Source organism: Arachis hypogaea, chromosome 19 (assembly GCF_003086295.3).
Source record: "Arachis hypogaea cultivar Tifrunner chromosome 19, arahy.Tifrunner.gnm2.J5K5, whole genome shotgun sequence".
NCBI classification, from domain to species: Eukaryota; Viridiplantae; Streptophyta; class Magnoliopsida; order Fabales; family Fabaceae; genus Arachis; species Arachis hypogaea.
This window is the reverse complement of record NC_092054.1, coordinates 98,185,845-98,198,911: the sequence shown is the minus strand read 5'-3', so window position 1 is coordinate 98,198,911 and position 13,067 is coordinate 98,185,845. Positions and strand designations below refer to the sequence as shown.

The following is a 13,067-nucleotide window of genomic DNA, read 5'->3' as shown; positions in this document are numbered from 1 at the left end:
ATCCACATTAGGATTTGACAATTCAAGAGTTTCCAATACTCAACCCTAAAGCCAAGAGTAGAAATCTACTCCATAATCATACACTACAACATTTTGGGTCTATGGCCACGATTTTTTAAAAAAGGATGGCCTAAAAGGGTCTATGGTCACGGTTTTGAGGGGTGACCAAAAGGGGTCTATGGTCACGGTTTTTTACAGTGACCAAAAAGGGTCTATGGTCACGGTTTTTCAAAAAAGGTGGCCTAAAAGGGTCTATGGTCACGGTTTTGGGGGTGACCTAAAGGGGTCTATGGTCACAGTTTTGGGGTGGCCTAAAAGGGTCTATGGTCACGGTTTTGGGGGTGACCTAAAAGGGTCTATGGTCACAATTTTTTACAGTGACCAAAAAGGGTCTATGATAACAGGTTTTCAAAAAAGGGTGACCTAAAAGGGTCTATGGTCACGGTTTTGGGGGTGACCTAAAGGGGTCTATGGTCACGATTTTGGAGGTGGCCTAAAAGGGTCTATGATCACGGTTTTGGGGGTCACCTAAAGGTGTCTATGGTCACGGTTTTTTACAATGACCAAAAATGGTCTATGGTCACGGTTTTTTGGAAGGGTGACCTAAAAGGGTCTATGGTCACGGTTTTGGGGGGTGACCTAACGGAGTCTATGGTCACGATTTTGTGGGGTGACCTAAAGGGGTCTATGGTCACGGTTTTAGGGGGTGACTTAAAGGGGTCTATGGTCACGGTTTTTTACAGTGACCAAAAAGTGGCTATGGTCACGGTTTTTCAAAAAAGGGTGACCTAAAAGGATCTATGGTCACGGTTTTAGGGGGTGACTTAAAGGAGTCTATGGTCACGGTTTTGGGAGTGGCCTAAAAGGGTCTATGGTTACGGTTTTTCGGAAGGGTGACCTAAAAGGGTCTATGGTCACGGTTTTGGGGGGTGACCTAAAGGGGTCTATGGTAACGATTTTGGGGGGTGACCTAAAGGAATCTATAGTCATAGTTTTGGGGGTGACCTAAAAGGGTCTATGGTCACAGTTTTAATCATTTGAGTTTTAATTAATTAAAACTTTTATGTTTTTTTTATAATTTTAAATATTTTATCTTTTTAAAATTTAAAAATTTTATAATTAAAAACTAATAATAATTTTATATAATTTACTTTAAATATTAAAATTCTAAATCTAATTTTATAAATAAAAAATTAAGTTGAATACTATTAATTTTAAATTAAAAAATAATTTAGAACTTAATAATATAAAAAATAATTTAATAACTTAATAACGGATGAAAAACTAACCAATCATGAGTGACCACTTATAATGCCAAATTCGTTTTAATTATAGTTTAAGTTTTAGCCATGGTACAGTATAAGATAATTGGAACAATATAAAAATTAATTTTGTACACTAAACGGCGCCGTTTCATTCACTAAGGTAACCCAATAACCCTAATCCGATAGTTATCAAACCCGGCTCGACCTGGCCGGTTCGATCGAAAACCCGGTCACTCTGTAACACCCTGCTACACTAAGTTTTATGCTTAAGTCGTAAAACAGAGGTGGTGTGGTATTACGACCTCTAATAAAAAATGAGTACATATAATAGCAGAAGATTTATAATATGCTAGGAGCCTTGAAGAATAGAGGAAACAAAAATCGCGAAATAAAAGCGCAACGCTCAAGGAACGAGTTAACTTGCGTACTAAGAAAACCATAACTATTAAACATAAGATAACAGAAGTGGAAATAGAGTGCCAAAGATACAAAATAACAAGCTCCTAACTCAGCCTGCGAAGTCAAGACTGGCCGGAGAATATTTACACATATATACATACATATCCAAAACCCAAAAGAACACATACACAATCCTGCCTCTCCATAAACCTCTAAGAGGATCAAAAAGAATAAGTCATGTGGAAAGAAAGCTAAGTACATATATATACATCATAGCATAACAAAATATCCCAGTAACCACTCCGCTTCAAGAGTCCAGACGCCTAACGAGATGCCTCTCGACCTGCATCTGAAAAACAACAACATAGTATGGAATGAGAACCGGAGGTTCTCAGTATGGTAAAGGTGCCACACACATAATATATAAGGTCCTGGGAATGCCAGAGGCAGTCCTAGAACGCCGACACTCAGATTATAGAGCTTAAAGTATTAAACAGAAGCCATAAAAGGTGGTTTCCTAAAAATATTTAATCCTAACTTAACTTAACCTTAAATCTAAGTCCTATACTGCCATTCCTCCATACCTCCAACTCCATCATGCATTTTCACAGACAAATAAATAGATAAAGGCAAACATAAGAAGGTTACAACTACTGCAGGTAACAAATACACATTTAGCATGGCAAATACAGATAGGCACACCCAATTAGAGCACAAGCAAGTAATTCAAGTAATATGCATATGATGCGTGCCTGTCCTATGGCTGATGAGGCTCATCTGTCGGTTATCCAGCCAACCCGACAAGTCTGAATTGTCCTTAGACGGTCCCCCGACGTGCATCCCCAAGAGTCTATGCATAGATTTTTCTCAAATAATCAATATTGCTCAGTGGGGGGTAACATTCCCGGGAATTTATATAGTGCCCGGTCATACTTACGTCGTAGGGTCAACAGAGTATTGAGTTTTCAATCTGGTACACGTGGTGGCAAGCCACGACACTTAATCCAGGGAATCTTGTATCTCAGATTATTCAAATTCATAAGCCATATAAATAATTCAATTATAATTCATCAACATCCACATCATTCTCAATCGCATTTCATTCATCATCATACATCAATCATATTCAATCCTTATCCTTCATTATCACACCTCCCATTCCGTCCATCAATAGTTCCAATTCAGAACATAATCCATTCTTTTCTAAATGAATCAAACTTAAAACATGCTCATTTTCTTAATAACTCAAAATCAAACCATATAACCTTTAAATCTAAATCTTTTTAAATAATCATATAAACAAAATCTCTAATTTTTATAAAATTTCGGCAGCATCTCCTCTAAAACTCGGACTTTGCCACCCTTTTCGGTTCCAAACGTGCTTTCTTTTCAATTCAACATACCCTTCCTCATCATCATAACAATCACCACAATAAATCTACTTCAGATCAACAATTAAATTCATACAATATTCAAATCCAACAACCAAAATTCAACTAAGAATCATAGTTCACAAATCCTAGGCTTTTAACACAAAATATCTCATTATCACAACAACCTCCACAATAATTATACCTCAAATCAATAATTCACCAAATCATTAGTTAATCAATAAGCACCAAACTAACCATGTTCATCAACAATAACATTCAACCATAATTCTCTCCAAATTAACATAACAACATTCACCATCCAAAATTAAAAACTAATTATCCAATAAACTTCAACCAAATATATTCATCGACAAATTACTAAACATTAAACATACACGTGCATTCCAACTTATCCAATGGTCATCTAGCCTAAGTTTTCACAGAACATTATATATCAAATGCAAGAAACCTAAACCATACCTTAGCCGATTTCCAAGTATTATTCCAAGACAATTTTTCTAAAAGAACAAAGCCCTCAAAATCTCAACTAATCTGCTTCCTCCAAGTTCCAGTATTCACAATTTCAAGCTCCAATTATCTATTCACAACCTAATACACATTCATAACACATATATATCCAATTTAATACTCAAAGCTCAAATTCAATGAAAATAAAATAGAATTATCGTATCCTCACCTTACCCAAGCTTCACATAAGCAAATGTGAACATTTTTCTCAAGCTAATTGGATCCTAAAACATCAGAAATCAAAGAAATTCAACATTCCCACTTAAAATTCGAAAATTAGGGGAAAAGAGAGATAAGAGTGATTAAACAAGTTACCATTGAAATTGTTCTGGTAGAAATGTAGAGCTCGACACGGTGGACGCGTGGCCGCAAACGGTGCGGTGATTGGAGCTCGGACGGAGAAGTTACGGTGATTGGAAATTTACGTGAGGGTTACGGGAATGTTTCTCGTCCTTCCCTCCCCTGGAAGCTGAAAGCTTCATTTCTGTTGGAATGATGGGGATGAAGGGCTTGGGTTCACTTAAAAGGGCTGGTCCGGTTGGACCGATAGCCCGGTTTGGGTCCGGTTCAACCGGTTCGGTCCTTTCGGTCCAATTTTGGACAGTTTTCTTCAAAATTAGTGTCAAAATTCTCGTTTCGTTGAGCTCTACCCTAATTTAATATAATATTCACATTTCTAATCCTCCTTATTAAAAACTAATTTATTGACTAATTATCTACTAATTTAATCAGGGTTTACACACTCGATCACCTAGCCGGGCCGAGCTACCAGTTGAACCATTCATGCAACATGTAACATCCGCATTTTTGAAAATATAAATATAAATAAATTGTGATTTTATCTTATTAAGTTTAAACTTTATAATTTTAGAAATTATTCTATTAGAAATAATTAAATAGATTCAGAGATAATTTCATTTTAAATCAAATAAGATTCTTGAGTAATTTTATTATAATTGAAATATTTTGTATAATTTTAGTAATTGAAAAATAAGAAAGTATTGTACAATTTAATTTAAGTAACTTTTATTATGAAAAGTTATGAGTTATTATTAATTTGAACTCTTTATTTTATAAACTAATCTATTAAGAGTAATTAAATTAGTTTTACTAATGTTTGAAATTAATTCAATTAATATTCTTGTGTAAATTTTATAGTTGGTTATTTTATATACTTTGAAATTAAAGTTATGATAGAAATATAATGAAAGGTTATATAATTTGATTTAGGTAATTGATATTTCGAGTTTAACCGTATTTTATATAATGTGATTAGTATGTTTACTTTATAATTTAAATTAGAAATACTTATTTGAGTTCATTAATAAATTGATAGATAAAATCTTGTGCATTTTGAAAGTAATCTTTATAGTATTATATTTGAATCTTAAATTGTTATTCTATCTCAAATATTTTATAAAAGTTGTTATATTACTCGTATATATTTTAACTTAATCCTAAATTCCTAATTAAAACCCTAATTTTACCCTAAATTGATAAAACACACGCGCAAAACACATTCAAAACGAGAAAGAAAGGAAACAGGGGAAGCTTAAAAGGGATGAGAGAGAAAGGAAGAGAGGGAGGAGGAAGGAACGGCATCGGTTGAGACTTCGCCGCCGTCGCCGTTGCCATCATTGCACGAGAGAAGGGAGAGGCTCGCAGTGGAGGAGTCGAGAGAGAACCTGATGCGAAGAGAGGACGACGCATGAAAGGGAGACACAGGTCACGATGGAGTTGTTCCGCCGCCTACGCCGCGCCCTACCACCGTTGCCGAGCTTCCATAGCCACCGCGTTTCACTGCCGTTGAGGGTGTCTCCACCACTGAACCTTGGTCGATGCTACTGCCACTGTACGCGAGAGGAAGAGGAGCGATAAGACAGAACACGACTGAGGGAGAGAAGTGGGTTGTCGTCGCCGTCGGAATTCTTGGGCGCCGCCGTTGTTCTTGGTGAGTTAATCATGCCTAGCTACCACAATCACCACCTCTGAACCTTATTTGCTTTGTAACTCTCCTCTGTTTGTTTCTGATGTTCCTGGCTCTACTGTATTTGTTGGAATTGTCAGTTTGCCATCAGAGAAATCAAGTTGCCGCCACCATATTTCAACTTGGCCAGTATCATCCTCTTTTTTCTGATTCCAATTTCCCCAATTTTGAAATCGTAACACTCTCATCCTTGCTCAGATTCTATTTCGTTTCTCCACCATGTACTTGTTCTAATCATGGTAGTCTATGTCTTCATTTTATCTCAGCCCTTTTAGCTTCTATTTTCTGCTATAATTAGGTCAAGTATTTACGTTGGTGCTGCCTTGGGGCTGTTGAAGCTACAGCTGGTTCTGTAGTAGGTTATTGCTACCACCAATGCTGGTTTAGGTAAAATGATGAAGCTACAATGTTGAGGGTGACCATAGATAAGGCTATGGTCACGGTTTTAAAGAGGGGTGACCATAGAGGCTATGGTCACGGTGAAAACCGTGACCATAAATAAAGCTATGGTCACAGTTTAAGAAGGGGTGACCATAGATAAGGCTATGGTCACGATTTTAAAGAGGGGGTGACCATAGAGGCTATGGTCACGGTTTTAAAGAGGGGTGACCATAGAGGCTATGGTCACAGTTTTAAGGAGGGGTGACCATAAAGGCTATGGTCACGGTGAAAATCGTGACCATAGATAAAGCTATGGTCACGGTTTAAGGAGGGGTGACCATAGAGCTATGGCCACGATTTTAAAGAAGGGTGACCTTAGCCTAGTTTTCAGGAGGGATGACCATAGAGGCTATGGTCACGGTAAAAACTGTGACCATAGATAAGGCTATGGTCACTATTTTTACGCGTGACCATAGATTAACCTATGGTCACGGTGAAAAAACGTGGCCTAAAGTGTCAGAATTTGAAAATTGTAACCGTGACCATAGAAACTGTGACCATAGATAAAAAAACCGTGACCATCGACCTATGGCCACAAGAGAATAGGCCACGGTAAAAAACTGTGACCATAGGTCTAAAACCGTGACCATAGATCTATGGTCACCCTTTTTACTAGCTATGGTCATGGTTTTTTACCGTGACCATAGGCCTTTTTTTTTTGTAGTGTTTTAAGATGCATTTTTCACAAACACCTTGTGTGCACTAAAATAAGATTATAAAATTGAGAAATAAATCCAAATCAAAGCTACCCACTAACACTAATTGCTAATAATAAACCAAATAACACCAATCAACATGAAAGAAAACTCAATGCATTAAGAGAAATTAATTCCAACAAGATCCAAATTCAAAACTCAAAATTACTAAAGTTGTAAGAGTGCTAGGTAAAATTAAAGAGTAGAAACTACAATTAAAACAACAAGGACTGAAATTAACAAGGATCCAATCCAAAGATTCAAGTAAAAATGAATAAAGAACACTAAAACCTAGAGAAAATTGGGAGTTTCTCTCTCTAGAATTCAAAAACTATGTAAAAACTAGACTAATGGTATGTATGTCCCATCCTCCTCACTCCCAGCCTCTAATATGCAGAATGGGCTTGAACTGGGCCAGAAGGAGCTCTGAAATCGCCCCCAGCATGTTCCTTTTAGTGAGGCACGTGCCGTTTACATTGTCATGCGTACACGTCAACCACACGTATGCGTCGGTTGACTGCTGCACTTGGTCACGCGTACGTGTTGATACCAGCTTCTCAATTCCCCTATTTCTTGTGTTCCTTCCACTTTTGCATGCTTCTTTTCCATCCTCTAAGCCATTCCTGCCCTATAAATCCTGAATCACTTAGCGCACGCATCACGACATCAATTGACAATAAGAGAAGATTAAGAATTAGCATTTTTAAGGTCAAAGAAGCATATTTTGAACCATAACACACAATTAGGAAAAAATCTTAAAAACATGCAATTTATATGAATAAGTGTGACAAGAGTTGACAAAATCCACTCAATTCAATCCAAAATAAACCATAAAATTGTGGTTTATCAATCTCCCCACACTTACACATTAGCATGTCCTCGTGCTTAGCTCAAGAAAACTACAAAGGGGTGAAGGAGGATGGTAGGACTTATGAAATGCGACCTATCTTCATGCATTCAACTATATGCAAAATGCTTCTACCAACTTGGTTAAAAATGAATCGATCTCCAAGAACATATATGAACACGTAGGGCTAAGATAGTATGATGATTCATGACTTCCACCAATTCAAATATCAACATGAAGTATAAATAAACTTGCAAAAAGAAAGCTCGTGAAAGCAAGGAATAAGGGATTGAGCATCGAACCCTCAGCGGAAGTGATTACACTCTAATCTCTCTAGTGTTTGGGGGTCGATTCTCTCAATTCTCTACTAATCTTCCTTTCTAAGACTTGATCTTCTTCTACCAATCGACATATATTCAATACATGGATACACATATCAAGAGGTCTTTTCAAGGGTTGTAATGGGGTTAGGGTCAAGGTAGGATTGTCTTTGGTCAAGTGGATTAGAATTTGGATCCTTGATTAACCTAAACTTCACACCCAACCTAAAACAATCAATGTAATCAAAATGCAAGCCTAACTACTCACTAACTATCTTTTCTACATATTCATGCATCCCAATTTTAAACACAATTCATATGCATTGCTATCACTATTTATCTTGGGGCATTTTGTCCCCTTTTTATTGATTTCTTTTTCTTTTTCTCTTTTTTTTTCTTTTTTTTATATGTATATGGTAGAGAATATATATATATATAGACACACACACAAGAGATTAATGCATATGATTAAAGTATTGAATGCATGAATATGCGCCCAAATTTTTTTTTGCATTTTAACAAAAAAGTATAAAATACCCAATTTCCAAACCAAATGTTCCTAAACCCAATTTTCCTACACTTAAATTATGCACACTCTCACTAGTCTAAGCTAACCAAGAATTCAAATTAAGGATAATCATTTTTTTTGCTTAGAGTTAGTAATGTGCTAAAATAAAGAACAAATGGGGTTAAATAGGCTGAACATTAGTTTGCAAAGGATGATGAAAGGGTAAGGCCATTTGGGTATGTGAGCTTTAGTGAAACAAAGGCCTCAATCACATAAATGCATTCATATATTGAACAATGGACATATAGAATCAAGCAAGACAAAGATCACAATCTTAGAGAGAACAACACACACCAAAACAAAATATTGGTTGATAAGATGTGACCAATCAAATAGGTTCAAAATCTCACTAGGCTTGTATGTTCTAGCTCTAAAACCATGTTCCAAAATTAATTCTTTCAAGCAAGTTCAATAAAAAATTTTGATTCAAATTAGTGGGATGCCCTAAAATAGTTTTCTTGGGAAAGAAGTCATCACTTCAACTAAGTAGTCCTAGCACAAAGATGGGTATAATATGTACAAACTCTAACTATCATGCAATTTGTCATGCAACAACTAACTACAAAAAGCAAATTATACTAACCAATAAAGAAAATTAAAGTATAGGTGTTGGAAAGAGGGGTTGTTACCTACGAAAGTCGGTCACCGACCACCCCACACTTAAAATCTTGGCACGGTCCTCTGTGCCATCAGTGATGAGCAAAATGGGTATGGAATTACCACTTCCAATGGCCATAGGATGGTGGGACAGGGGCGCCTCCATGTCCACCTCTTGATTGCTTTCTTTGCCATGCTTCGAAGTGGACTCCGGGGTGTCGGGTTCCTCCATAAGCGGGTTGGCACAACCAATAAGCTTCTTCAAGTAGTCATAGTGGCGCTTGTTGCGGCGTTCAATTTGCTCAATCCTCCAGCCTTGCCGGTCTACCTTCTCAGTGAGCTCAATCAATAATTGGTGGATGGATTGTTGTGGTGCATGTGGTGATGCGGATGGTGGAGCGGATGTTGATGGAGCATCTAAGGATGTGACCTCATCCCGGCTCTTGGTCAGCACTTGAGGCACAATCCACTTCCCATGTGGAACAAACTCATCGTCCATCGGAATTCTTCTTTTTATATCATTGGCCTCATGCGGAATGCCAGCGAAAGATCTTAACTGTGAATCCAAGGCGGGAAGTGGAATGTTACCAACTCTCTAAACCTGGCTCATAGCTCGTCAGAGGAGTCTTGGGATGTTGAGTGGCTTCTCTGTCAGAATACACCAGACAAGCACGACCATATCCCTAGTGATGGTTGACTCATGAGTGCTTGGCATTACATAATGGGACATGATTTGCTGCGACAATCTAGCCTCCATAATCAATGCGTGCACTGATATGCACTTGGCTCTAACCTTGCTTTGCCCATAGATCCATATGCTTCCGGTCTCAGTAATGACCTTAAGGACTGGATCCCAGTCAAAAGTATATCCCTTGCGATCAATTTTTACTTCTTGAAAAGCATCCAACCCATCTGGGCTTAGTGGAATGCCAAGTACTTGATGAAGAGCGGCCTCCGATATCAGAACTTGCTTTCGACGCAAATAGATTGAGTCAAGGGTCGGCGTATGATAATTAGCAGAAAATTCATTCACCAAAGACAAGTTGACTTCAATCACATCCCAGTTCAAGAAACCCCAACGTCGCCTCTTAATGTGATCCTCCACAAATTGAAATAAGTGTTCCAGAATAAGGAGGAGATGCTCACGGTGGAGACTCCGATTAAGAATCTTGGGGTACATCCGCTCACAATAGCGGTTGGCGAATCTTGCGGGATCCTTAGCGGAAACTTCCTTCTCCGACTCATCAATGTGGCTAGCTGTTTTCAATCACTTAGAAGGCGGCAGATTGATGGATGGCTTGGGAGATCGTACTTTGGTAGGTGTCTTTCTAGAGGCTTTTTCCTTTCCTTTTGTAGTCCTCATCCTAAAAAGGAGGGAAAAGAAGAAATATTAATTCTAGAGAGAAAGACACCGAAAGCAAGAGAATGCAAGCTAGAAATAATGCCTACTAAAAGTAAGGTGTCTCAAATACATGGTAGCTACAACATGTAAGTGAGAGATTAACTAAAGAATTGAGGCATATCACTAGCACTTGATGTAGTAATGCACAAAGAGTGAAAGTGTTGTAAAAAAGTAGCAAAGATTTGCAAGAATAAAGCCAAAATTGAGGCAAAGTTTCATTGATTCTTTTTCACAAACACTTGGTGTGCATAGTAAGAATCAACAAGCAGCTTGACAAACAAAGTATGTAGCACCATCAAAATGAAAAGCAAACACCATAGCATGGTCAAACAAGACAAAACAAAGTAAGAGGAACCAAAACAATCCATTAAATTCACAAAAATTGGATGTGGGAATCCAACACCAATGTCATAATAACAACCTAAGAAATAAAGAAAGATGAACTAACTACAAATAACAAAATTAAATTGCACTTAACAAAAACAAAGATAATCAAGTACCACAAGCAAAAGAAAATTAGAAGGCAAGAGAAGTTGAGAAGTAAAACCTTGACAAGAAGGAGAAGAAGAAAGGGAAATGGAAGTGAAAAAGGGAGATGTGAGAGAAGGTGAGATCGCCAGAGGTTGGTTGTCACCAGAGGTGTCTGCCGGACTGGAGAGGGGTGGTGCACGAATTGTAAATCACACTTTTCACAACTCGTACCACTAACCAGCAAGTGCAATGGGTCGTCCAAGTAATACCTTACGTGAGTAAGGGTCGATCCCACGGAGATTGTTGGCTTGAAGCAAGCTATGGTTATTTTGTAATTCTTAGTCAAGAAATCAATAATAAGAGTGATTATATTTATGAAGAGTAAAAAGCAAAAATTAAATAGTACTTGTTATGCAGTAACGGTGAATATGTTGGAGTTTTGGAGATGCTTTGTCCTCTGAATCTCTGCTTTTCTACTGTCATCTTCTTCACACACGCACGCTTTTTTTTCTTTGGCAAGCTGTATGTTGGTGGATTACCATTGTCAATGGCTACCATCCGTCCTCTCAGGGAAAATGGTCCAGGTGCGCTGTTACCGCACGGCTAATCATCTGTCGGTTCTCACTCATGTTGGAATAGGATCCATTGATCCTTTTGCGTCTGTCACTACGCCCAACCCTTGTGAGTTTGAAGCTTGTCACAGTCATCCAATCCCTGAATCCTACTTGGAATACCACAGACAAGGTTTAGACTTTCCGGATTCTCAAGGATGCTGCCAATGGATTCTAGCTTATACCACGAAGACTCTGATTAAGGAATCCAAGAGATACTCATTCAATATAAAGTAGAACGGAAGTGGTTGTCAGGCACGCGTTCATAGGTTGAGAATGATGATGAGTGTCATGGATCATCACATTCATCATATTGAAGTGCGAATGAATATCTTAGATAGAAACAAGCGTGTTTGAATAGAAAACAGAAATAATTGCATTAATTCATCGAGACACAGCAGAGCTCCTCACCCCCAACAATGGAGTTTAGAGACTCATGTCATAGGGATACAATGTAAAACGTGAAAATGTCATGAGGTACAAAATAAATCTCTAAAAGTTGTTTAAATACTAAACTAGTAACCTAGGTTTACAGAAAATGAGTAAACTATGATAGATATTGCAGAAATCCACTTTCGGGGCCAACTTGGTGTGTGCTGGGGCTGAGACTTGAGCTTTACACGTGCCTAGGCTATTTCTGGAGTTAAACGCCAGGTTGTAACCTGTTTTAGGCGTTTAACTCCAACTTGTGACCTATTTCTGGCGTTTAATGCCACAATAGGGCAGAGAACTGGCGTTGAACGCCAGTTTGCGTCGTCTAAACTCGGGCAAAGTATAGACTATTATATATTGCTGGAAAGCCCTGGATGTCTACTTTCCAACGCAATTAAGAGCGCGCCATTTGGACTCTTGTAGCTCCAGAAAATCCATTTCGAGTGCAGGGAGGTCAGAATCAAACAACATCTGCAGTCCTTTTTCAGCCTCTGAATCAGATTTTGCTCAGGTCCCTCAATTTCAGCCAGAAATTACCTGAAATCACAGAAAAATACACAAACTCATAGTAAAGTCCAGAAATGTGATTTTTATTTAAAAATTAATAAAAATATACTAAAAACTAATCAAATCATACTAAAAACTATGTAAAAACACTGCCAAAAAGCGTATAAATTATCCGATCATCAAGGGGGAAGAAATGTATTGAAAGAAGTAAGAAGAAGAAAGACAGAAAAGAAGAAAAAAAAAAAAAGAAAAGAGACAGGGCAGCGCGCACCTGTAAGTTGAATCTGTAAGGTGATGCGAGCCCGTCATCCACGCATAAGTGTGGGAAGCAGAAAACGAGGGTGATGCGTACGCATCAGTCATGCGTCCGCGTGAGGGATGATTGTGCCCTCTGCACAGTACCCACATGGTCGCGACAAAACTCTCTGTCCAGACAATGTGGTCGCACAGCCCCAATACAACAAAATCATGATTTAGGAATTTCGAGACGACACGTACACGTCGATCACGTGTACGCATGAGGAGCACTGTGTGCGTCGCACCCCACCATCACGGTCTTGGCATAAATCTCTGTCCAGGCTGTGCTGTAGCACAATCTTAGCGCGATCAAATCACAGGAAGTCA

The 13,067-nt window shown here is 38.2% G+C and overlaps 1 long non-coding RNA gene across 1 annotated transcript; it reads right to left on the bottom strand.

Annotated features, from left to right (window-relative positions):
• Nucleotides 1-1,710: 1,710 nt before the first annotated feature.
• On the bottom strand, nucleotides 1,711-3,648 carry LOC140182070 (uncharacterized). The gene is made up of 2 exons (XR_011877950.1): nucleotides 3,518-3,648; nucleotides 1,711-2,013 (listed from the first exon to the last, which is right to left on the bottom strand). It is a non-coding gene; the product is annotated as an uncharacterized lncRNA (long non-coding RNA).
• Nucleotides 3,649-13,067: the final 9,419 nt, after the last annotated feature.